This window comes from Hoplias malabaricus, chromosome 6 (genome assembly GCF_029633855.1).
Source record: "Hoplias malabaricus isolate fHopMal1 chromosome 6, fHopMal1.hap1, whole genome shotgun sequence".
Lineage (NCBI taxonomy): Eukaryota > Metazoa > Chordata > Actinopteri > Characiformes > Erythrinidae > Hoplias > Hoplias malabaricus.
Genome location: NC_089805.1, coordinates 39,171,078 through 39,195,702, shown reverse-complemented (window position 1 = coordinate 39,195,702; position 24,625 = coordinate 39,171,078).

The following is a 24,625-nucleotide window of genomic DNA, read 5'->3' as shown; positions in this document are numbered from 1 at the left end:
CCACAATTTGCTGCTAGCGACATGCTAACAAGACCCCAGAGACTGTGCTCCGAGGCCTGTGACGCTGCCGTGCTGACAGAGGGGTAATTAGCCACTCGGAGAGAAGATTAAGCTGGTAATACGAAACCATCCATTTCAACTCTCCACTAGCAAATAACTTTCCCTTTTTTAACTAGTCTATCAATCATCGCTGGGTTTAGCTAATCACAGCTTGCTGGCCAGAGTGATTAAAGCTAGCATGAGGAAATTGAACATGTCCAATGAGCTTAACGGGGATAGTGTGAGCGACGTGTTCCCAAAGGTGAGCGTCACTTGTTTTAAGGTACCGTGTACCGTGATCTCAAATAACACTTCGGCCCTGTTAATAAAGTAAGTTTGGATTAGCCAAGTAGCACAGGATAGGCTTGTCAAACCTCAAAAGCCTTGTCAGTGTCAGAAGCTTCAAAAGAGATGATGTCCCCGGCGTGAGAAGATTAAACACACACGTAAAGACAGAATTAACAGGATGATCTCTTACACACTTTGCAGCAATGTAAACACCTACCATCCTGTTAGCACTGAAAGACAAGCATTGAGGAGGGCTTGCCTTAGCCCATTTTTATCAGCTCCTGTCTTCACTCTCACCTTGGTATGGTACACACACACACACACACACACGTTCCCCTCCTCGCAATTTCGTCTCCCTCTCAACATCTCAATGTGACATGTTTCTCATTGGGATGCAGCCAGCGAGTCCCTCATGGCTCTGTTTCCAAATTTGCTTCTGTTTCGGGACGAGCTGCAAAGTGGGAGACTGAATGAATAAAAGAAGCAGTCACTCTGCTCTTCCTCATTACTCATCCTGACTCTCACCTGTTCTCCCGCTCTGAGACGCGCTGTAAAAAAACAAACAGACCCCGCATGGTCCAATCACTCAGACAGCAGGCTTTTACACAGGGGCTGGCAGCAGAACAGACAAGATTACAGTAAACTGTGTGAATGTCTATTGTAAACGGTTTGTGCTGTAAGACAGTATCAAGATAAAGCCAACGTTTCTAAACATTCGCTAGCATGCAGCTAACCGCACTTATTCACTGGAGTGGAACATTTATTTATTCTTAAAGAAGTTCTAAGAAAACTGAATTTTTTTGTGGAGATATCCTTTATGCTTTCAGACTTAACACGGATTAACAGGAAACATCCACAACGCTACAATACAGCACACTTTGTTTATTTTAAACAACCGGCGAACAGAGAACAGAGAACAAGACAGGCCCTACATATGAATACTGTGTGTACTGCAGGGTTGTTTCTAGGCTACGTATTGTACTGGGGCATACACGGAATTTAGAGGGGCACAGCTATGCACCTCTGCTTGTCGATCAAAGGGGGCAAACAGTGCCTGCCATGGATGAGAAATGAAGAACAAATGAACACTAAAGCAATTGATAAACAACAAATAACTAGTAAAAAGAAAAACAGCATAAATCATCTTAGTTTTGCACCATTTGCCAAACCTGCATCCACATTTCCTCTGACATACACATGAGGTTCTCTGAAAAAGTGAGAACCGTGTTATAATCTTCTGCAGCCCCTAATTTAATGCCACATTGTCCAGAATTGAACGATTGATAAACAATTTGAAAACGCTCATGAGAAGAGGGGTCATGTTACATGTTCTTGCATTTATTTACTGTGGACAGGGAATGTCTGACTGTTTGAGTTAGTGGTGTATTATGTATTTTGGGTATATTATACATTTATAAGTGGCTATAAGCAAAATATAGGGCTATCATTACCGTGTCTGTTTCCCAGCTGAATTTCTTTTAAATATTTATGAATGTCCATTACTCAAAAAAAAGCATTTAGCCTACTCTGACTGAAAAGGTTTGCTGCTCAAGCTTTTGGAAAATGCTGGGGCATTATGGGGAATGTAGTTCCTGTAGTGAATTTGCATGGCGTGACCAGTAGTTCAGGATAAAATTGTAATCTTTTTACCATCGTTAATTTAGTGCGGCATATTTTACTGAGATACAATATGTTTTACTTGGTAGATGTTCACAGATCCTCAGGGCATATCTAGCATGACATCTGTTTATATATCTATCTAGTTACGTTACTTTGGATAAATGGGTGCTTTCCTTAGCTAACAAATTTACATTCTAAAACATTCCCCTAAAATTCCCTTTGGGTTGTAGGAACACTGATTTGTTTTTATCCCCATGGAATGCCCCCGTAAACCTTAACTGCCGCAGTGTAGAGTATTCCATGAACAGTTGAACACCTTAAAACATTCATTCATTCATTATCTGTAACCCTTATCCAGTTCAGGGTCGCGATGGGTCCAGAGCCTACCTGGAATCATTGGGCACAAGGCGGTAATACACCCTGGAGGGGGCGCCAGTCCTTCACAGGGCAAAACAGACACACACACATTCACTCACACACACACACCTTCGGACACTTTTGAGTCGCCAATCCACTTACCAACGTGTGTTTTTGGACTGTGGGAAGAAACCGGAGTACCCAAAGGAAACCCACGCAGACACAGGGAGAACACACCACACTCCTCACATACAGTCACCCGAAGGAAACCCACGCAGACACAGGGAGAACACACCACACTCCTCACAGACAGTCACCCGGAGGAAACCCACGCAGACACAGGGAGAACACACCACACTCCTCACAGACAGTCACCCGGAGGAAACCCACGCAGACACAGAGCGAACACACCACACTCCTCACAGACAGTCACCCGGAGGAAACCCACGCAGACACAGAGCGAACACACCACACTCCTCACAGGCAGTCACCCGGAGGAAACCCACGCGGACACGGGGAGAACACACCACACTCCTCACAGGCAGTCACCCGGAGGAAACCCACGCGGACACGGGGAGAACACACCGCACTACTCACAGACAGTCACCCAGAGGAAACCCACGCAGACACAGGGAGAACACACCACACTCCTCACAGACAGTCACCCGGAGCGGGAATGGAACCCACAACCTCCAGGTCCCTGGAGCTGTGTGACTGCGACACTACCTGCTGCACCACCGTGCTTAAAAAAATTTAGTTTTTTAGTAAGAAGAGTATTCCCCAGAATAACACATCAACATCATTTGCAAGAGTAACTTAACATTCCTGGAATGTCCAATTATAATAATAATATAAACATATATAGGTTACAAGAGCATTTCTTAGAGTATTACCATAATCTCATTTGTCCAACCACTCCACCAATGTTATTATGGAACATATAAGAGCTTCAAATAAGGAATGATTTATACTAACATTGTGATATGATTTATACAAACTAACATTTGGAGAACTTTAGCCAGAGTAGTGGGAATGTCCCCTGTTCACTGGGCTCACTGCACCAGGCTATTCTTAGAAATCTGTTTGGTACTGAAATGGCAGGTCAATAGATGAACACTAGAAGGAGTGATGTGCAATTCCATTTTCATGCATTAAATGACATGGATATTAGTGTATGTGTATTTTGGGGGGGAGTATGGGGACTTGATGAAAAGGCCTGTCTTCACAAATCAGCTGATCCAGTGTGCTGCCCCAGCGGATATCACTCAGCCATTTGTTCATATGTGTATGGAGGGCTAATGGGGCTCACTGCACCAATGTATAATGCATGATTATATTAGATTTCACACAGATAAGGACGCTGGAGGCTCAGCTTAGTAAGAATAATGCATGCTGTCATGTGCTAACAGTTTTTTATATTAGGACACAGAGGGAGTTTCTACACTTTCCCCCTCTCTCTGTTCTTCAGAAACAAGGGAGAAAAGAAGGAGAGAGAAAAAAGCGGAGAAAAAGACATCTGTAACTGGACAGAATTGTAAAATTTTTATGAAGGCATCACTATGTGAGATGCACCGCTCTTTCCCTCTCTCCCTTTCATGCTCTCTTGCTGCATCTCCTCCGTCCATCTCTCTCCAGCTGTTGGAGGTACTCCTCTCTCCAGCAGGGCTGTGGATGCATGCAGGCATCTGAGAGCCTTTCTATAATTCAACTATGAGCGCTTTAAGGTGAGGAGGGGGTGGGCATCACCCTGAGAAAATGGGCCTTCTCTCTCCTCTCTCTGTTTTTCTCTCACTCTCTCTGCATCTGCACATGTGTAACGGACATGGTTTGAGCTATGTGCAGGGTTATCAGACATGGCAGGACATCTTTTTTTAAGCACAACTATCTTTTGCATTTAGCATTTGTGGTTGATGTGTGAAAAGATGCTGAACATACCACTTGTAATCATGGCTCAAAGATTTTACCAAAAAAAAAATAAAATAAAATAAAAAAAACCTGCTTTGTATATTTTTTTTCTAATTAAAACGAAATTTTTTCTCGAAATTTATGTCAAAACCCCATTGCAAATGTCAGTTTCTTTTAGTTCTTCTTTATTTCACAGAAACTAGAGTTGTGTATTGTTTGAAAGGTCAGAAACTTTGTAGATAGATCCTGGGAGTATTATTCGCTCCTGATCGTAGATATTTGTGGATTTTCTTGTCTGTTATTTTACAGATCCTTCTGATATTAAAACTTGCAGAAGTGCTCGTCTTAAGGCACATATCCAGGATTTCTCCTCTCTCAGTTCATATACCTTTTCAGGTTCTGTTGTCTCTGAGGTCAGACATCCTGAAGATTTTCTGGTCTAAAATTAGCACATAAACAATGAAAAGGAGCAAACCATATTCATAAAATGTCAGTGTTTGGACACATTTATTTACTTAGATTTTATTTAACTAACAATCACTAATGAGCTCCTGACCACTGGTGGCACTGTTTCACTAAATCCATGCAAACTATCTGTTATGTACCAAAGAAGACGTACAGAAACTATGCTGTTATTTCATATTTTTATGGTTGGAGCCTACAGATCCTCTATTCTTGTAGGTCCCAGATACTTGTAGGCCTCCACACTCTCAGACACTCTCTCAGGAACGGTAGAAGTACATTATGGTCAATAAAGGTACAAACAGAGTAAATCAGCGGGTGCTGCTGAGCCCCTCCACCGTCACAAAGCACTCACAGGCGGACACACTTCACATGGGCCAAGGCCGTTTAAGCAGCCTAGCTCTGCTGGCCATTGAGAGGACACTAGTCAAGTCCCTGGAAAAGACGGCTTGTTGGTACGACAGGGTCACAGATCATTTTCTTGAAAAGGAACGGAGGGTAGAATTTACGTATAAATAAACCGACACATTTTATGATGTAGGCCGAAATTGAGCTTCCCCTCCTTGAAAGACCAGCATCCGCCACTGCACCACAGTGACAGTTTTTCTGACATAGTGCATAGTTTGTAAGTCACAGACTCTTGTCTTTTTGGTTAAAGTACACAGCAAAGTGTCCTTGCATATTTGCTCATAGATCGTTGTGGATTTTATTATCTTTGGAAAGTAAATCTTGCAGAATCTCCCGATAAAGGGCTTTGAAGATCCATCTTTTAGGTCAAAGTTTCTTGACCAAGAACACAAAGTAGCTCCTCAGCATTACTTTGGCTTCCACTGCTGGCACATTTTTCCAGTTGCTCTGGAGGTGTAATATGGTAAAGCCTTTTCTGAGGTGGAGGTCAGTCCAGGTGTAGCCGTGGTGGACAGCTATAGAGTGTATGTCATGATGGAGTGAATGGACGTGATTATTAGGATATTATATAGCCATCAGGTTCCACATGATTTGAATGCACTTATTGTGAGTGTGAAGCAGCTCTTTGCTTTCCTCTTTAGCAGGGAAACAGGGGTTTGAAACCAATCAAGAGGCTGGTATCATTTTACAGGTTTTCAGGGCTTTGTAACGGAGCTTCTGTTGTAATTTTACTGCCAAATCGAGAGGACCCTGTTCAATGTATGTATGTGTGGGCTGCGTTACAGGAAAATTGTAGCAGTAGTGAAGCACCCTGCAGATGGATAAATCCTCCTCTTCCTAGGCTGTGTACGTGTCTATAATGGGAAGCATGCTGGTGAGTGCATTTGCACAGTGAGTGCATTTTACATGTTTACATGTTTCTGTCTATCAGCTGTTTATGTACACATCTGTCCTCAGGGCATGACAGTGTGTATTAAGTGTTTTCTATGAGAACTGAAGCCTAGGAAATAAAGGGGAACTTATGGTATGAAGATGCACTGTGTGCGCATGTATGTGTGTGTGTGTGTGAGTGAGAGTGAGAGAGAGAGAGAGAGAGAGAGAGAGAGAGAGAGAGAGAGAGAGAGAGAGAGAGAGAGAGAGAGAGAATTGTGCAAACTTGGCCCATTGTCTTTTTGGCATGTATACCTAGCAGCAGGGCTCTGGGAGTTTGAGTACAGTACAGTGAGGGAAGGGTCAGGCCGAGATTTCCTCTATTTTCACACATCCTCTCTCTCTCTCTCTCTCTCTCTCTCTCTCTCACTCTCTCTAACTCTACTCAGAGGGCTATGATTCATATGTATTTCCAAGCACTACTTCCTTGTGTGGGAGTCAAACTTTAAAAACTAGAGATGCAGAAATGAATCTTAATATAAGTCCGCCGAGACAAATATGGAGGGAGCGAGAGAAAAGGGAGAGAAACTTGAAAAGGAAGAGACTTGAAGGAGCTCTTGATTTGTCTGGTGTATTTCTCAGATAACTAGAGCTGCATAAAGCATTCTCATTTTAATTAAACACATCTGTCCTGTCACACAGACGTGTTGGTTTTGATGATAATAAAGGGCCAGGAACACGTCTGCAAACAACACCCGTCAATCACCGTCGCGTTTCTAACAAGAGTTTTCATTAAAACTTCCTCAGAAACTTCAAATACCAACAGAACTTTCCCTCTCCTCGCCGTCCCTCTGGAATAGATGCAAAGCAAAACAAGACGTGGTTGATCTCCACATAGTTAGGAGGTTACATAAAGCTGTGGTTTGCTGGAAGGATTGAAATAGTCCCCATAATTTCACTTTCCATTTTTGTCTTTTATTTTTTATTTTATTTTTTAAGTCCAGATTCTACGATTCTGACTCACAGCGATGTCTTAGTCAACTGGAAGTTTCTCGCTCTTTTTCTTATCTCTCCATCAGCCCCCGTGCTCCCTCTCTCTCTCTCTCTTTCTCTCTCTCTGCTCTATTGCTCACTTTTACTCCAACACACACTTACACAGCGAGTGTTGACCGAGACTGAGTGCTGTGTTATATCACCATGTGCTCAGACACACTCAGCCATCGCTCATAGTCTTTGTGTGTGTGTGTGTGTGTGTTTGTGTGTGTGTGCTCGCATGTGTTTTTATTCTTTTCTCCTCCTAAATTGTTCAAGGGCTGTATGCACTGAAGAACTGTCTATCCTTCATCCTTTATTCATATTGCGCTTGTCGTGTTATTGTTTGCTCTCCAGTGTCGATCAGAGGAGGAAGGTTCTCCTTTTGAGTCTTGGTTCCTCTCAGGTGTTCTCCCTTATGTTCAGATTTTTTTCTTGCCACTGTCAACCAGCTGTACACCAGTTTTACAAATACATTTCAATTTAAACTGAATGTAACTGAGGGTGGAACTGTGCCACAGCTGGTAATCTCGGGGTCCTGGGTTCAATCCCTGACCTTGGTCCCTGACTGTGAGGAGTCTGGTGTGTTTTCCTTGTGTCTGAGCAGGTTTTTTTAAGAAGCTCTGGTTTAAAGTCACAATCAAAAAGTGACAGTTTAATTTGCTGTATGAAATTGCCCACTGCTGCGAGTGACTCGCGGTGAGTGTGTGAAATTGTTCACAGGTGTGAGTGTATGAGTGAGTGTGTGCTGCCCTGTAATGGACTGGCACACTGTCCAGTGTGTGTTCGTACCTGTAAGAAAAAAAAAAATAATAATAATTCATTCATTCATTCATTCATTCATTATCTGTAACCCTTATCCAGTTCAGGGTCGCGGTGGGTCCAGAGCCTACCTGGAATCATTGGGCGCAAGGCAGGAATACACCCTGGCCAGTCCTTCACAGGGAAACACACAGATACACATTCACTCACACACTCACACCTCTGGACACTTTTGAGTCGCCAATCCACCTACCTCAATTTCGGCCTACATCATAAAATGTGTCGGTTTATTTATACGTAAATTCTACCCTCCGTTCCTTTTTAAGAAAGTGATCTGTGACCCTGTCGTACCAACAAGACGTCTTTTCCAGGGACTTGACTAGTGTCCTCTCAACGGCCAGCAGAGCTAGGCTGCTTAAACGGCCTTGGCCCATGTGAAGTGTCGGCCCGTGCTCCCACGGATCTTTACACCAAAGGATCGCTGATTCGCTCATTTCGCTGTCAATCAAAAAGGGATTCAGCCTCAGACAGATCATCCAATCATCATGCAGAAGCTGAGCGTCCGGGCCGGCCGAGGCCAGCCCACTGCCCCATAGACCCCCAGAGACGCTGAGCGTCCGATGGCCGGGACAAAGCCCATCATTTATCCAATGACTCGTCTCGTTTCGCTGCTTTTCGCTGCTTCTCCATTGAACTCTGTGGACGCTCAGCGTCTACACTTTTTAAAGCACTGTGAAGCTGCGGGAAAAACCGTGTCTTTACCAGCAATAAGAAGCTGATTCTGAACAAAAGTTGAGCGCATTGTAGCGCATATTTATTCAATGACATGTACACACAACAGTATATATTTGATCACTTATTTTTTGACATTTTAGGGGAAACTGAGCTTCCCTTGCAGTCTTAGAGCAATCGCCACCGGAGTCCCCGGAGGAAACCCACGCGGACACAGGGAGAACACACCACACTCCTCACAGACAGTCACCCGGAGGAAACCCACGCAGACACAGAGAGAACACGCCACACTCCTCACAGACAGTCACACGGAGGAAACCCACGCGGACACAGGGAGAACACACCACACTCCTCACAGAGAGTCACCCAGAGGAAACCCACGCAGAGACAGAGAGAACACACCACACTCCTCACAGACAGTCACCCGGAGGAAACCCACGCGGACACAGAGAGAACACACCACACTCCTCACAGACAGTCACCCGGAGGAAACCCACGCGGACACAGGGAGAACACACCACACTCCTCACAGAGAGTCACCCAGAGGAAACCCACGCAGAGACAGAGAGAACACACCACACTCCTCACAGACAGTCACCCGGAGGAAACCCACGCGGACACAGGGAGAACACACCACACTCCTCACAGACAGTCACCCAGAGGAAACCCACACGGACACAGGGAGAACACACCACTCTCCTCACAGACAGTCACCCGGAGGAAACCCACGCAGACACAGAGAGAACACACCACACTCCTCACAGACAGTCACCCAGAGGAAACCCACGCAGACACAGGGAGAACACACCACACTCCTCACAGACAGTCACCCGGAGGAAACCCACACAGACACAGGGAGAACACATCACACTCCTCACAGACAGTCACCCGGAGCGGGAATCGAACCCACAACCTCCAGGCCCCGTGTGACTGCGACACTACCTGCTGCGCCACCGTGCCAACCTAAAATAATAATAATAATAATAAATCTACTTTTAGATTTAAACTTTAAATAATTTCTTCTAGAAAATGCTTCTTCTTGCCGTCTTAATACAAATTCGAGGTCACACTGATCTGTGCAGCACTTTTAAACACGAAGCACTGTAGAGTGTTAATTGTTTAATTGTATAATGCACAACATCTGTCTGGAAACATCTGGACCTGGTATGTTTCTCCATTCATTTATTCAGGCTTCTCTTTTCATTTGTCAGCTAGATTTGTCAGTATAGGTACATTGCATGGCCAAAAGTTTGTAGACACCTCCTATTCAAACTTTTCTCAAATGGATTTCGATGAATGGAGAGTGTATCTCCTTTGATGTAGCAGCAGCCTCCACTTTTCTGGGCAGGCTTTACATTTCTCTCTTCAAAGACAGAACATGGATCCAGGGTCCAGGCCAGGGTTGTAAAATGGCTGGGTGGTATGACACTATACCTTGCCAGTCAGGTACATTATCACAACGACCAGCCATTCTAGAAACCCGGCATGGAATCTGGGTCCAAGTTCCGGATTTGAAGACCTCTGCGCTGAAAGTTTGAACACAGAGGATTTTATGGAGAGAGAGAGAGAGAGAGAGAGAGAGAGAGAGAGAGAGAGAGAGAATAAAGCATCAGTTGTGGTCGGAAGCTGGAGAACAAACAGGCAGTTTCCTGCTCAGCTCTCTTCCTATTCCACCTGCTGTAACTAGGCCAGACCCTTCACCAGCGTGCGCGCACACACACACACACACACAAGAATGAAACAGGTTGCCCATTGTCCTCATTACTCACACCACCTCATGAGCGTGTGTGGACTGCACAGCGTCGGAGAGGTTAGCAGCGCAGCGGGACGCATATCACACACACCTCAAACCCCGCTCAGCCAGCCCACTGTTGAATATGCAAATCGACATCTGCTCCAGAACTCCTTCTCCAGCCTCTCACCATGTGTGTGATATGCAAATGAACCAACTCCATTCCCTTTCACTCACTCTCTCTTTTTTTCCTAACACACACTCACTTTCTCTCACATACACACCATCTATCTCTCTCGCTTAATCTCCCCCATCTTACCTTCTCTCACTGTTTTCCTTTCTTAATCTCTCCCTTTCTCCATTTTGTTCAAATTCTCTCCCATCTCTCTCTCTCTCTCACTCCCTATTATTCTGTTCCAGTGTATCTTACCTTCCCTCTCTCTCTCTCTCTCTCTCTCTCTCACTCCCTATTATTCTGTTCCAGTGTATCTTACCTTCCCTCTCTCTTTCTCTCTCTCTCTCTCTCTCTCTCTCTCTCTCACTCCCTATTATTCTGTTCCAGTGTATCTTACCTTCCCTCTCTCTCTCTCTCTCTCTCTCTCTCTCCCATCTCTCTAACTCCCTATTATTCTGTTCCAGTGTATCTTACCTTCCCTCTCTCTCTCTCTCTCTCTCTCTCTCTCTCTCCCATCTCTCTCTCTCTCCCATCTCTCTCTCTCTCTCTCACTCCCTATTATTCTGTTCCAGTGTATCTTACCTTCTCTCTCTCTCTCTCTCTCTCTCTCTCTCTCTCTCTCTCTCTCTCTCTCTCTCTCTCTCTCTCTCCCATCTCTCTCTCTATCTCTCTCTCTCTCTCTCTAACTCCCTACTATTCTGTTCCAGTGTATCTTACCTTCCCTCTCTCTCTCTCTCTCTCTCTCTCTCTCTCTCTCTCTCTCTCTCTCTATTATTCTGTTCCAGTGTATCTTACCTTCTCTCTCTCTCTTTTTCCCCATGTTTTTCCCTAAGCTTGCAGGGTGAGCAGATGTGTGTGAAAGGAAGGCAAAACTTCAAACAGCTATAATAATGATGTTGTGGCTCGCTCTCACAAACAGTCGGCGGAGCTGAATCTCATGCTTATTAGCAAACAATGATTGGGAATATGGGCGAGAGTTAGGGGGGTGTGCGGTGGAGGACCGCAGAACAACATTGTTCTTTTGTTTTTTGTTTTTTTTTTTCCTTCTGCATGAGCCTCGTTAGGAGCTCCAAACCGTTTCTCTCTCCTCCGTGGGTTCGCTGTGGTTTATTGCTTCTAATGAGGATGAAGGTTGGCAACCTTCCTTACGCTCTTGGCGAATCATTACAAGATTATTCGCATTATGATGGAAATCTGATAGAAAAATTGGTTTTCTATATGTGGGCCAATGTCAGCCGCCTATCCTCTGATATCTTCTGTGAGCTGGAGCGCTAATGATGAATGGACGTATGAAAGGAGCAACATGGGGAGTGTTATCGTTTTCACAAAACTATATGAGATGTTATTTGCTGGTATTAAGATATTAACATAAAGTCTGAATAAATCTGAATATAGGAACCATAAGCAGCTAAATGTTTCTTATACTGATGTTTGGCCCACTCTTCTCATCATCTGTTTTCATTCAGCCACATTGAGGACTACAAGAGAATAAATTCATTCTCAGGACTTCAACTAGGCCGCTCCAAAGCCTTCATTTGGTTTCTTGTGTGATATTCAGGGGTGTTTCAGACTTGTTCTTGTGATTCAGATCCTTTTCTTGCTCCATAACTCAATTGATTTTATAAATAACTGGACATTCATATCGTTTTTATTTTTTATTTTAACATATTGTTTAGCAAATGTGAGATGAACCTTTAAAATCCTCGTAGTTAGCAGTATTTATCTCTCCTCAGTTTGCCAGTCTCTGTCTATTGGTGGAATAATGAGAGTTGACCTCATCTGCTGATTCGTCACTGAGCTTTCGAAGGACATTTTGGTAGGAAGAACAAACATGGAAAGATTCACCGTTGTTTTCTCCATTCAGAGACAATCGCTCTTAGTCCATTACAGACAGATACAATTTACCAACCTTCTTTCCCATCTAGTCTTTATTGAGCTGTTAAGTAATGTTTAGACAGAAAAGAGCTGGGTGTAATCAAGCATGAGTGTGTGTAGTTTAATTGGTTATTTACTTGATTGTGTAAGTAAAAGACAATAACATTTTTACACCTTTTTTCCCTTTGTGAAAAATAAGTGAAATTAACAGCTTCCAAAACCAAAGCTCATGTATATAGAGGAATGGGGCGGTACGGTGGCTTAGTGGTAAGCACGTTCACCTCCCAGCACTGGGATCTTGGGTTCAAGTCCCATCTGGGTGGAGTTTCCATGTTCTCTGCGTGGGTTTCTTCCCACAGTCCAAAAACATGGAGGGTAGGTGAATTGGCTTCTGTCTAATAACCGTCCTGGTGTGTGAGTGAATGAGTGTGTATATCAGTGAATGTCTGTATGTGTGAGTGAATGTGTGTGTGCCCAGATATGGATTGGCACTCTGTCCTGGGTTAAACCCTAGTGCCCGATGCAGTCCTCCAGGTGGACGGTCGTTCCTGGTCGAGAGGATGCTGTGCGTGTTTGTCTGCCGCTTCTCGCCAGTGTGTGTGGATTGAGTGTTCTAAGCAGTGTGGATTGTAAAGCGTCCTTGGGTATCTAGAAAGGCGCTATATAAGTGTAACGATAGATAGATAGATAGATAGATAGATAGATAGGAATGTGATATGCCTAACAACTAAACCTGGTATCATTATATTTAAGAGACAAGGGAAAATCAGATCTAAAACCTTTCCTTCCACTCTGAAGAGACAACTCAGCCCTGTTAGCTGCAGGGCTGGCTCTAGGGGATGGTCATATGGTTCTGTTAATAAATACACACTCACGTGTAACACTTTGCATCCTGATCTTGTGTTTGTGTCTAAGTCTATCCTCAGTGACCATAGTGTATATTTATAGTGGTCAGTTCAAACATCCCAAATGACGTATTCCTAATCTCACTGTTCGAAGAATTCTGCTTAAATGTAACCTATTCTGGGCTCATTTGCCAGCCACATATAAAGGTGTCTTTGGGATGGGACAGCACACTCGCACTGCTGTGATGTAATCAGTCTATAAATGCATCCTTCGAATTATGCAGCCGCCGAACTGAACTGGCATCCCTGCGCAAATCAAACCCAGAACACAGGTCTAGCTTTCTAAATATGAGTAAGACTTACCCACGCATTATGTTTCACTCCCCGCACCTGCCAAAGCAGTCTTGAACCAGGCCTGGTTCACTGTAAAAACAGCTCTCATGGAAAAAATGGAAGCTTTTTAAATATAAACTCATTAAATATAAATAACTGTGAAGCTGTTAAACGTATGTTTCCTGACAGTGGATAACGATTTTTTGTGCAAAATATATGAAAGCGTCATGAAGGCAAATTCATTAAATGAGGGTCTAAGTGGCGGCTGAGATCTAATCTCTACACACTGTGTACAATGGACATACGTAGTGTTTTATAACTGAAAGCCACTTCACATGGGCGCTTTTACACAAAAGCTATACAAGTGTTCGTGTTGTGACAGGAAAGTAATAATTGGATGCACTTTGACATGGGGGAAATAAACAGAGCCGGCCCCCCCAGTGGCATGAGCTGCAGACGGTGGTGTGTGTGCGTGTGAGAGAGAGTGAGAAAGAGATGGTGGAGCAAAGCAATGGAGAGATGTCTACACACACTGTGTGCTGTTAAAAAGGCCACAGGAGCCTGCACAGGGGAGCTGCTAATCACACGGCTTAATAAGCTGTTCCTGCGCCCATAGAGCTCAGTCAGACTGCCATTCAATGTCTCAGTCACATCGCCCAGGTCTCATTAATCAGTGTGTGTGTCTGGAGGGAGGGAGGGAGAGAGAGAGAGAGAGAGAGAGAGAGAAACAGAAAGTGCAGCTGTATAAATGTCTTCTCAGCTACAGTAGTGTTGAGGTGAGGGTAGATTTTTTTCTCTTTGTGTGAGTGTGTGTGTGTGTGTGTTATGTGTGCGCACACGCATGTGTGTGTGTGATTTCTTTTCTGAAAGCAAGTAAAAGACAGAGAGAAAGAAAATGAAAAAGAGTGAGAGAGAGCGAGCGAGCGAGAGAGAGAGAGAGAGAGAGAGAGAGAGAGAGAGAGTGCAAAGCATTTCTTTATCACATCCTCTGTAACAACTGGGTGGTGGGTGGACAGCACACTCTGACAGCGAATCTCATAGCAGTGCGTCTCACACACACACACACACATACACACACGTTCCCTTGCAAGGCCCATCATTAGGGAGTGAGAGAGTATGGTGAAGGGGGGAGAGGAAAAGAGGGTGTTCTTGGAAGCGAATCTCTGTGCTCTGAGTGGAGGCTGTGAAATGGAGAAAATGAGAAAAAAAAAAAGAGAGAGAAAATTTTCACAATTATCTCACTGGCAGCGAGGCAAGACACACGCCGCTGTCCAAGAAAAGAACACGGCGCCATTTACATCCACAGCAAAAGAGTTTACCACACGGGGTACAAGTCTCTGCTAATGAGGAAACAGATACTAGTCAACACACAGCTGCATGTGTTCCTGCATTAACATCCGTGATGCTACGGAGCACCAGAACTCTCAGAACTATCCCAAGTGTCGTGGGCCTCACATTTACATGAACATGTTTGATCATTCTGCGTATTCTGTTGATTCCCTTAGTACAAATGCCTCCCACTCCCACTGCCCTAGTGTTTCTTCCTAAATCAAGGGTATCATTAGAGGGTTTGTCCCTCTCACTGCAGTAACAGTCTACTCTTCCAGGAAGGCTTTATACTAGATATTGATACACTGCTGTGAGGGTCTGAGTGCATTTAGTCGCAGGATCATTAGATGATGCTGGATGATTAGTTCCGAATCACAAAAGCAACTCCAGCTCATCCCAAAGGTAATGAATGATGCTCCATCACCCAAGAAAACTTAGACTCGTGCAAAATATCCCTGATATATTATTCTTTTGGACAGATACAGTGGTCTTTCCCTGTTTTAATGAGCATTTTCCTCAGTGTCCCATTTAAAACCATTCCTGAAGTAATGAAACCCTTTAACATAACACTGACATCAGACTGGTTGCTGAAAATGGCATCACCTTCCTGAGCAGACTTTCTCAGAGCTTTATCGGTGGATTTCCAGTGCCCCGGTGAAGCATGCATTCATGACAGGCTGGAGTTGAATGAGGTGAAACCTCCAGGTGGTTGCTTCTACCGAGGGGTGTTGGGGGGAGGGGGGGGGGGTTGTGGGCAGCCATGAGCGATGAAGCTGATCTTACCCAGCTGACCCTCCATCTCATTCCCAAGGTGAAGCTGAGACAAAGCGTATCTTGAACGATGGCAGAGGTAGTTTAAAGCAAAATTATTAAACAGAACGAGCAACAGGGCATCTGTACTGTCTGAGCCCCTCTGCTTCCTGTCTATGCAAGGAGAAAAGCCCCAGCTTGGACATGTTGTCATTCTGAAGTAGAACAGTAGCCCTGTGACATATCGGCCTTTGGAAAAACATTGTTCTCAGAAACTTATTTGACCTTGTGTTTAACTGTAAATTATTCAATTTTCTCAGTGCGTTTCGCCCCAAGCATCAGTGTCACATTTAAATTATGAGCACCTGAAATAAATCAAGATAAGGATTAGTACAAAACACTCTAAGACACCAGCAAACTATCAGATTTGAATACATGTCCAAAGGCTTTTGGTCATCTCTTATAAGTAGGGACGTGATCTATTTTAAGATGCACCCAGTATGAACACAGATGTTCTGGAGATCATACGCCGCTTGTTAAATCTCTGTAGAAAATCAGGAAATGTTATGAGTTGCTCCAGCTCAGATCCGGGCATCACCTAGAGGGATATATAGACCCCAGCGCTGGAGCGTGGAGCAGTGGAACTGTGCTCATTTAATACTCAAAGTGCCATTTGTAATCCGGAACTAATCATTCAAAATGATCACCTGACCTCACTAATGCTGCATGGGTGAACACAAACAAATCCTCACAGAAATGTTCTTGTATCTGCTGTACAATGTCTCTGTCACACGGCTCCAGGGTCCTGGGGTTTTGGGTTCGAGCCCCGCTTTGGGCTGTCTGTGCGAATTCTGTGTGTTCCCACCTTGTGTCCAGTGATTCCGGGTAGGCTCCGGACCCACCGTGACCCTGAAATGGATTCTGTGTGTTCTCCCTGTGTCTGTGTTGGTTTCCTCCAGGTGCTGTTTTCCTCCCACAGTGCAAATAACATGTTGTGGGGATACTGTTGAAAGTGTGTGAGTCAGTGTGTGTGTGTGTGTGTGTGTGTGAGACACTGGAGCCAAGATGTATTCCTGGACCTACTGCAATCCTAATTTGAGTGAAGTAGTTATTGAAAATTAATGAATTAATTCAAAATGTAATGTGGAATGAGGAGACGTCCATAAACGTTTGGCCATGTAATGTATTGTTGTTTACCGCAGAGTGAAACATTAGGGATCTAGAAAGTGTCATTTCAAAAATGCCACAGAAAACATTTATTTGGATGACTACAAAATGACGCATGACCTCAGGGGCCTTCATGAGCGTCCACGAATTAACCCCACAAACAAGCAGACGAGCCATCTCCACAAATAGTCGGCAAATGTCCACAGATTAGCCTTCTGCTAACCTTGTGATAATGGGAAGCACTTCCAGGGAAATTTCACGAAAGGAAGGTCATATGAGGGGTGAAAAAAAAGGTTGCTGCAGGCAAAAATGGCACAAAACACTACAAACCAAGACGAGAGTGTTGCTGTGTTATGAACAAACAGAGAAACTAATTTATCTCACAGTCTACAAGCCTCTGCTAATGAGGCAACAGGTTTCGTTTCAGTTTGAAAGACATCATCCTGAGAGCCCTGATTATCTCAATACATACCTGACACATCTGTGTAATGTTTTCTTATTACAAACCTGTAGCAAGAGATAATTAACAGGAGGAAGATGAGAAAGGAAGAAGAATTGAGCCATCATGGTTCGGAGATGTTAAAAACTCTGAGTTTGATGGATATCTCTGCACACTAGTGCAGCCCAGTTTTTCTAATAATAGCAGCAAGATTAATTTCACCTCCACTCTATGGCTAAAATATTCATAGTGGAACATTAGGTATGGAATGAATATCTGAGATTACAGTATCTGAGATTAGTCTGCAACACACACACAGTACAGTACATGAATATTTTACCGTGTTTAATATTTCAAAACATTTTAAATTACCCAGAAGACAAATTGACCATTGCTTCATGGAAACATATTTTTAGAAATGGTGAGCTTAATTTTTAAAAGTTCTCCCCTGTTTATGATTTTAAAAATATATATTAATTATAGAAATATAAACTTCCTTGCCAAAACAAATCTCCTTTTTCATTAACCGCTTTTTGCTTTAGCCATTAATGCAAATCTAATATATTTTGGGATTCTGCATTATATTAAAAATCCATATATATATATATATAGAGAGAGAGAGAGGTGGGGATTTTTACACTCAGTAGTAAGATCTCACCTCTTTTCAACACAGAATCCCAACTGTTTGTGTTAAGAGGAAACCCACAGAGACACAGGGAGAACACACCTCACTCCTCATAGACAGACACCCGGAGGAAACCCACACAGACACGGGGAGAACACACCAACTCCTCACAGACAGTCACCCGGAGCGGGAATCGAACCCACAACCTCCAGATCCCTGGAGCTGTGTGACTGCGACACTAACCTGCTGCTCTACCATGCCGCCCTAATTTTCCTTACAAATAAGAAATATTTAACTGCCCTTAAATTGGACAGTGGGGCGGCACGGGGGCGCAGCAGGTAGTGTCGCAGTCACACAGCTCCAGGGATCTGGAGGTTGTGGGTTCGATTCCTGCTCCGGGTGACTGTCTGTGAGGAGTTAATGTGTTCTCCCCGTGTCTGCGTGGGTTTCCTCCGGGTGCTCCGGTTTCCTCCCACAGTCCAAAAACACACGTTGGCAGGTGGATTGGCGTCTCAAAAGTGTCCGTAGCTGTGAGTGTGTGAGTGAATGTGTTTGTGTGAGTGTGTGTGTTGCCCTGTGAAGGACTGGCGCCCCCTCCAGGGTGTATTCCCGCCTTGCGCCCAATGATTCCAGGTAGGCTCTGGACCCACCGTGACCCTGAACTGGATAAGCGCTTACAGACAATGAATGAATGAAATTGGACAGTAAAAGAGGTACACAGACTGCCATTCCTCATATTCAGTTTAATATATTTGAAGCACATAAATGAATAGAGTGGATGGCAAATATTCAATTGAGTGCAAATTTCTTTGCTAAAGCACTTTTTCCTGCAGACATCATCCAAAAGCTGCTCTGGATATCACAGTCCGGAGCCCTAATGAGCATCACAGAGGGTGACAGTGTCAGAAAAAGCCTATAAGACCATGAGAGAATAAAACATATCAGAAAACTGTCAGAAAAAATGATCTACTGAGCTGCAGATGGTGCTGGACCCATGCAGGACACTGGTATTAGGATTTGGTGGAGAAGAAGTTCAGTGTGAGGATAAAGCTGGCTTACACCTTCCAGAATCAGGTTAGGAGTTCATGCAGAGGTTGGAACTGTGGATGGTACATTTAATAAAATCTCTGAGGCATCCAGGTAAGCCATTTCACTGTGTGTTTGTGCATGTGTGTGCATCTGAAGGCTGGGCATACTGACAGGGACCTGCAAATAAATACGGAAAACAGCCACAAATAATGCGCAGTTGTCCACAAATAGAAGAGACAGATGGAAAAATCAAAAGCCATACGCAAGTGGAATTATTATTATGTGAGTGAAATAATGACTCGGGTAAAAGACTATCCCAAAGAAAAAAAAAAGCTTCAGGAAATAAATAAATAAATCGTATGTACTGTGTAACTCAAAGAATAGCAGTATCAACTGTTAATATCATGATTTGAGGCAAAATTATAACTGTTACAAGTATTAAGATTCCAAACTTGCTCACAAGTTCAAAAAGTACTTATACAGATTTATATCAAATAACAAATAACACAAATTTAGCAGCACTATGTACTCATTTAAATAAAGTCTAAACAAAAATAGACCTAAATGATCAAAAAGTCTTGTGGGATTTAAATGGTAACCATTGTATTAGGTCAGGGTCGGCTCACAAGTTGATTATTTAGGTCTATTTTTGTTTAGACTTTATTTAAATGAGTATCGCAGCAGGTAGTGTCTCAGTCACACAGCTCCAGGGACCTGAAGGTTATGGGTTCGAGTCCCGCTCCGGGTGACTGTCTGTGAGGAGATTGGTGTGTTCTCCCTGTGTCTGCGTGGGTTTCCTGAGGTGTGACTGTCTGTGAGGAGTGTGGTGTGTTCTACCTGTGTCTGCGTGGGTTTCCTGAGGTGTGACTGTCTGGGAGGAGTGTGGTGTGTTCTCCCTGTGTCTGCGTAGGTTTCCTCCGGGTGACTGTCTGTGAGGAGTGTGGTGTGTTCTCCCTGTGTCTGCGTGGGTTTCCTCCGGGTGCTCCGGTTTTCTCCCACAGTCCAAAAACACACGTTGGTAGGTGGATTAGTAACTCAAAGGTCCATAGGTGTAAATGTGAGTGCGAGTTTGTGTGTGTGTGTTTCTCTGTGAAGAACTGACGCCCCTTCCAAGGTGCGTTCCCACCTTGTGCCCATTGATTCCGGGTAGGCTCTGGACCCACCGTGACCCTGAACTGGATAAAAGCTTACAGACAATGACTGAATGAATGAATGTATTAGGTTTTAACCTTGTAATGAGTAATAAACTAGTATGGACCATACTCATCAAAAAACTGGAAAGTGAACTCATATTTTTGAGTGTGAAAGTTCAGTATGTATAAAGATTTATTTACATTTTATTGTTCGTTTATCGACAGACACCTGGTGTAAAGATGTGTCGCCAACCAAACGGTCATTCAGATGTAACAGAATGAAACAGAAGAAATCTAAAAAACTAACAGCTGTTGTGTAAACAAAGTCATAATGGAACAATATCTCATAAAATGAGTGCAGATACTTCTAAAAGGAGCACTGTAATCTACTCTGAATCCACACAAACTGACTGTTACATAGCCGAAAAAGAATTACAGAAATAGCTGTGAACCGTTGTGGGAGGATGTTACACAGGAGAAAATCATCTTGCTTCTGACCTTTTGAAGCACATAGACTTAGGTTTTGGCTTCAGTTGTAGGTTTAGTGTTATTGTTAGGGGCAGGGTTAAGGATGAATTTTAACGCCTGGTATGCTTCAGAAATTCACAAGAGCATCCCTGAAGGCCAACCTACATTCTACAAAGCCTTGCTATACACATTGTATGCACCTTGGGCATTGTCTCTTAGTCAAATATGTACAGAATCTCACTGAGGCCAGGTTGACTAATGAGTGGACCAAAGTGGTAGAACAAATCTGCTTTGAATCAAATGACTGAGGACTTTGGTGTGTTCTCCCTGTGTCTGTGTGGGTTTCCACTATGCAGAGGCGATTTAACCTACCTGTGGGCCCAGTGGCTACGTTTGGTCGTGCCTACACTCTCTTTCTTTGTGCATAGATTGCAGTTTTCATTTAAACTATTGAGAGTTTTGGAAAATACCTTTCTCCACTGGCAGAGTGGAGTACAGGCGTAGTGCGATGTCAACATTGGGTAAACAAAATTAAGTTTTCTTTGTCTTATAAGTTTTAAGAGTTCAGTTGCATGAGGTTTCATCCCCTCCATATACAGTGTGGGGCTCACGCTCTGTTTAAGTGACACTGAATGCTCAGAAAGTGATGGTGAATTTAAAAATCCCATTATGTTTTCTTTTTTTTTTGGGCTTTCCTTTTTGCCCGACCTGATTAGCGCCACAGCCCGATTTGGACAGCGCATGCACAGAACACCATGCCTGTGTACACTTTACTGATAGCTCCATTACTAATTTCTTTTTCAAGCATAATCGTAAAGAGTCACTGCCCTCTTTGGTTGAACACCATGCATGTCCCATATCGTTATTTGTCATATTTTGTTTAAAAAGATATAAATCTCTGTATGTTCAGATATCATCAGCAGTAAATAAACACTTTGCATGTATCCCAGGTGTTTAAACATGTAAAGGACAGTGCGGAAAGGCTAACTCATATTTGTGTATGTTTAAAGTTGCTCACTCTTCAAGATAAAGCTTATGGTTTTGTTGGAAAACTGCTATAAGCTTTACAATGCTATATCTTTGCTGCTATAAGCTATATGCGTGAAGGTCAGCGCAAGCACTGTCCAAATCGGGCAGGTTGTGCAAATCGGGTAGCGACACGCCCCACTCTCGTACTTTCTAGCCTCAGACATTTTGATAATATCCTAACTATAACAGTCACATTGCATAGCATAAACCAACCAATCATATTACAGCAGCTCCTTGGAGTTAATCTGGCCAATCAACAGTCAGAAACATGAAAGACAGGTAAATGATTTACAAAATCATAGGTTGATAAGCCTGAAACCTCACCATAAATAGATATTAAATAAATAAATAAATAAATAAATAACCAGCCAATACGGGGCCAATACTGAAGCTCAGGTGAGCCTGTGTGTTAAGTAGCCCTTGCCTCCATGTGTTCTCCCACAGTCCAAACATCAGTACGTGGACTGGCTGTGTGAAAGTGTCCACAGTTGTGAGTGTGTGTGTGTGTGTGTGTGTGTGTGTGGTGTGTTCCTATAAGTTAAGAGTATTTTTCTTTCTCTTAAAAGTTTTATTTCTGTGAAACCTTTGCCAATTATCTTTTTTTCTAACTTCCCTTCTACTAATGGACAGTGATGATATGATGAAATATATTGCAATGAATACAGTAAAAGGTAAAAATTCTCAGAGCCTAAGAAAAAAAAACCCTGAGAGATGCCAAGACTCTGGAAGAGATCCCATACTTCTTTTGGGATTATACCTAGAAAAATCCATGAGATAAACAACTGACCAATGAGCCCTTCTGAGCACTGATTGTTTCTGACATACTGTATACACACAGTTGTTAGCTATGCTTCCTATGACCTTGAGAACAGCATGGATTTGCCTGGATATGGATTCGGCAGCTGGATGCATTGGTCAGAAGTGTTCTATCAGGTAAAGGTAATATTGCATGGGTTCGCTGTACACTCCAAATGCACACAGCTCTTTCTACCTAACTTCAGCTGTGTATCACTTAAACAAACTAAACTCAAAGCCTTTCCCTGGTGTCTATCGGGGGCTTAAAATCATGCTAATTTAAAATCGGTCACCTTACCTTAAATGGCGTTTCTAGTATTTCACCAGATTTCCTGAACCATTTCACAACATTCACTATGATATATAACAAAAGTTTGTACTAATTGACAATTCTCTCATGATGTTTGGCATAATTTGATGAGCAAAAAACTATTTTGGCCTTGAAACTTCTGAGCATCTTTGTGAACGCTCATTTTATAACGTTTATATTCACGTACAATGTAGTGTGTCAAAACTGTGACTGTGAAACTATGGATTTTCTATAAACCTTTTCTCTATTATTTTGCCCCTCTCCTAGCTTTTTTGGAGTGTGTTGTAGGCATTATGTACATTTTTTAAATATTCACTAAACACAATCAAGTTTGTCAGTGAAATCATTGGAAATATTTAATTTAAAAATTAAAAGAATTACAATTTGAATTATTCTTGTTTTTTAAATGTCCCAATGTTTCTGAAAAATGGGTTTGTATATGGATTGTCATTAAATGAAATGAAAAAGGCTTTTTAAAGCACATGTTTGAGACAAGCTACTTCAACAGAGTGCTCTGTCTGTTAGATTGAATTCATGTCAAAGAAACCTCACACAGCAGTGGCTTATCATTTGAAAAACTGCACTTTCAACACAATAAGGAAATTGCTGGGTTAACACACTGCTTTAAGAAACTGCACCAACAAGCATACGTATTATAGATCACCTGAGCTGCTGAGGGATTTTAATTAGCTCACAACCAAACGTGATCTTTGATCTATGTTTGTCAATATAAGACAATAAAAGGTATTCTCATGTTTTACTGCTGTTTATATTTGTTCATATATATTGAATTTTATATAGTTATCCGTTGGGATGGACAAGAATTCAATACCAATATATACTGCAATATTAAATATTTAAATAATGATATGATTTTTATACACATTTTTAATATTTCAATATACATTATTCAGAGCATCCAACACTGACTGATGGTTATTACAGGGCGCTGCCATTAGTTCATTGCACCCAATTTAAACGTTAGATTTCATTCATTCATTCATTCATTATCTGTAACCCTTATCCGGTTCAGGGTCGCGGTGGGTTCAGAGCCTACCTGGAATCATTGGGCACAAGGCGGGAATACACCCTGGAGGGGGCGCCAGTCCTTCACAGGGCAACACACACTCACACATTCACTCACACACTCACACCTACGGACACTTTTAAGTCTCCAATCCACCTACCAACGTGTGTTTTAGGACTGTGGGAGGAAACCCACACGGACACGAGGAGAACACACCAACTTCTCACAGACAGTCACCCGGAGCGGGAATCGAACCCTAAAGTTAGTTTTAAAATATCAATATTGACAAAGCCAAGAAGATTTTGTTTGATGGTGATATCATATTTGCTTTCAATTCTTGGCAGTTGTTCTGTGGCTTTTTTATTGTATATATTGATATCAGCATTACACCGTACTGACAGAAAATACAAAATATGTTGTGATATAAATGTTTGCTATATTGTCCAGGTTTAGTTAATGTATATATATATACACACATACAGCTTTGTTTGCTGCCTATGACATATTTCTGTAAATTGAGGTCAAAATGTGTTCTTACATATTTTACTAAAAGAACCAACCTCATTATTCATACAATGTGTACGAAATACAGTTGGCCCTTTGTAGATGTTGACACTTTGTACATGTGAATTTCTGACACCTACCAGCATGAAAAAAGCATAATTAAATCTGTGTCTAAGCCACAACGTAACCCTAGACATAACACCAACACTAACTCTAATGTAACCCTAAACCAAGTCTAAGTCACAAACGCTCTGCCCACAAATAGACGTATACTAGTATTAGTCCAATACTCTCAGTGCCTTAACATGGCCTCACTGTCAGAATTCTGCCAGTTACATTCTGACTGGTTCTCTATACATCCACACATATGCACAAGACTGACCAATTAAATGTTTACAGAGAAGGTCATCGACCAATAACGGTAGCTCTACAGTCAGACCGTGCAATCCGAAGATTGTAGGCTACTTCACCACGCCCCCTTCTCACTCAAGCGAACCAATCAGAGTAGGGGAGGGTGGGACTAGTTTGTGAACGAAATGCTTCTGGAAGTTCTATGTAAGCTCTAGAAAAACAAAATCCCGGATG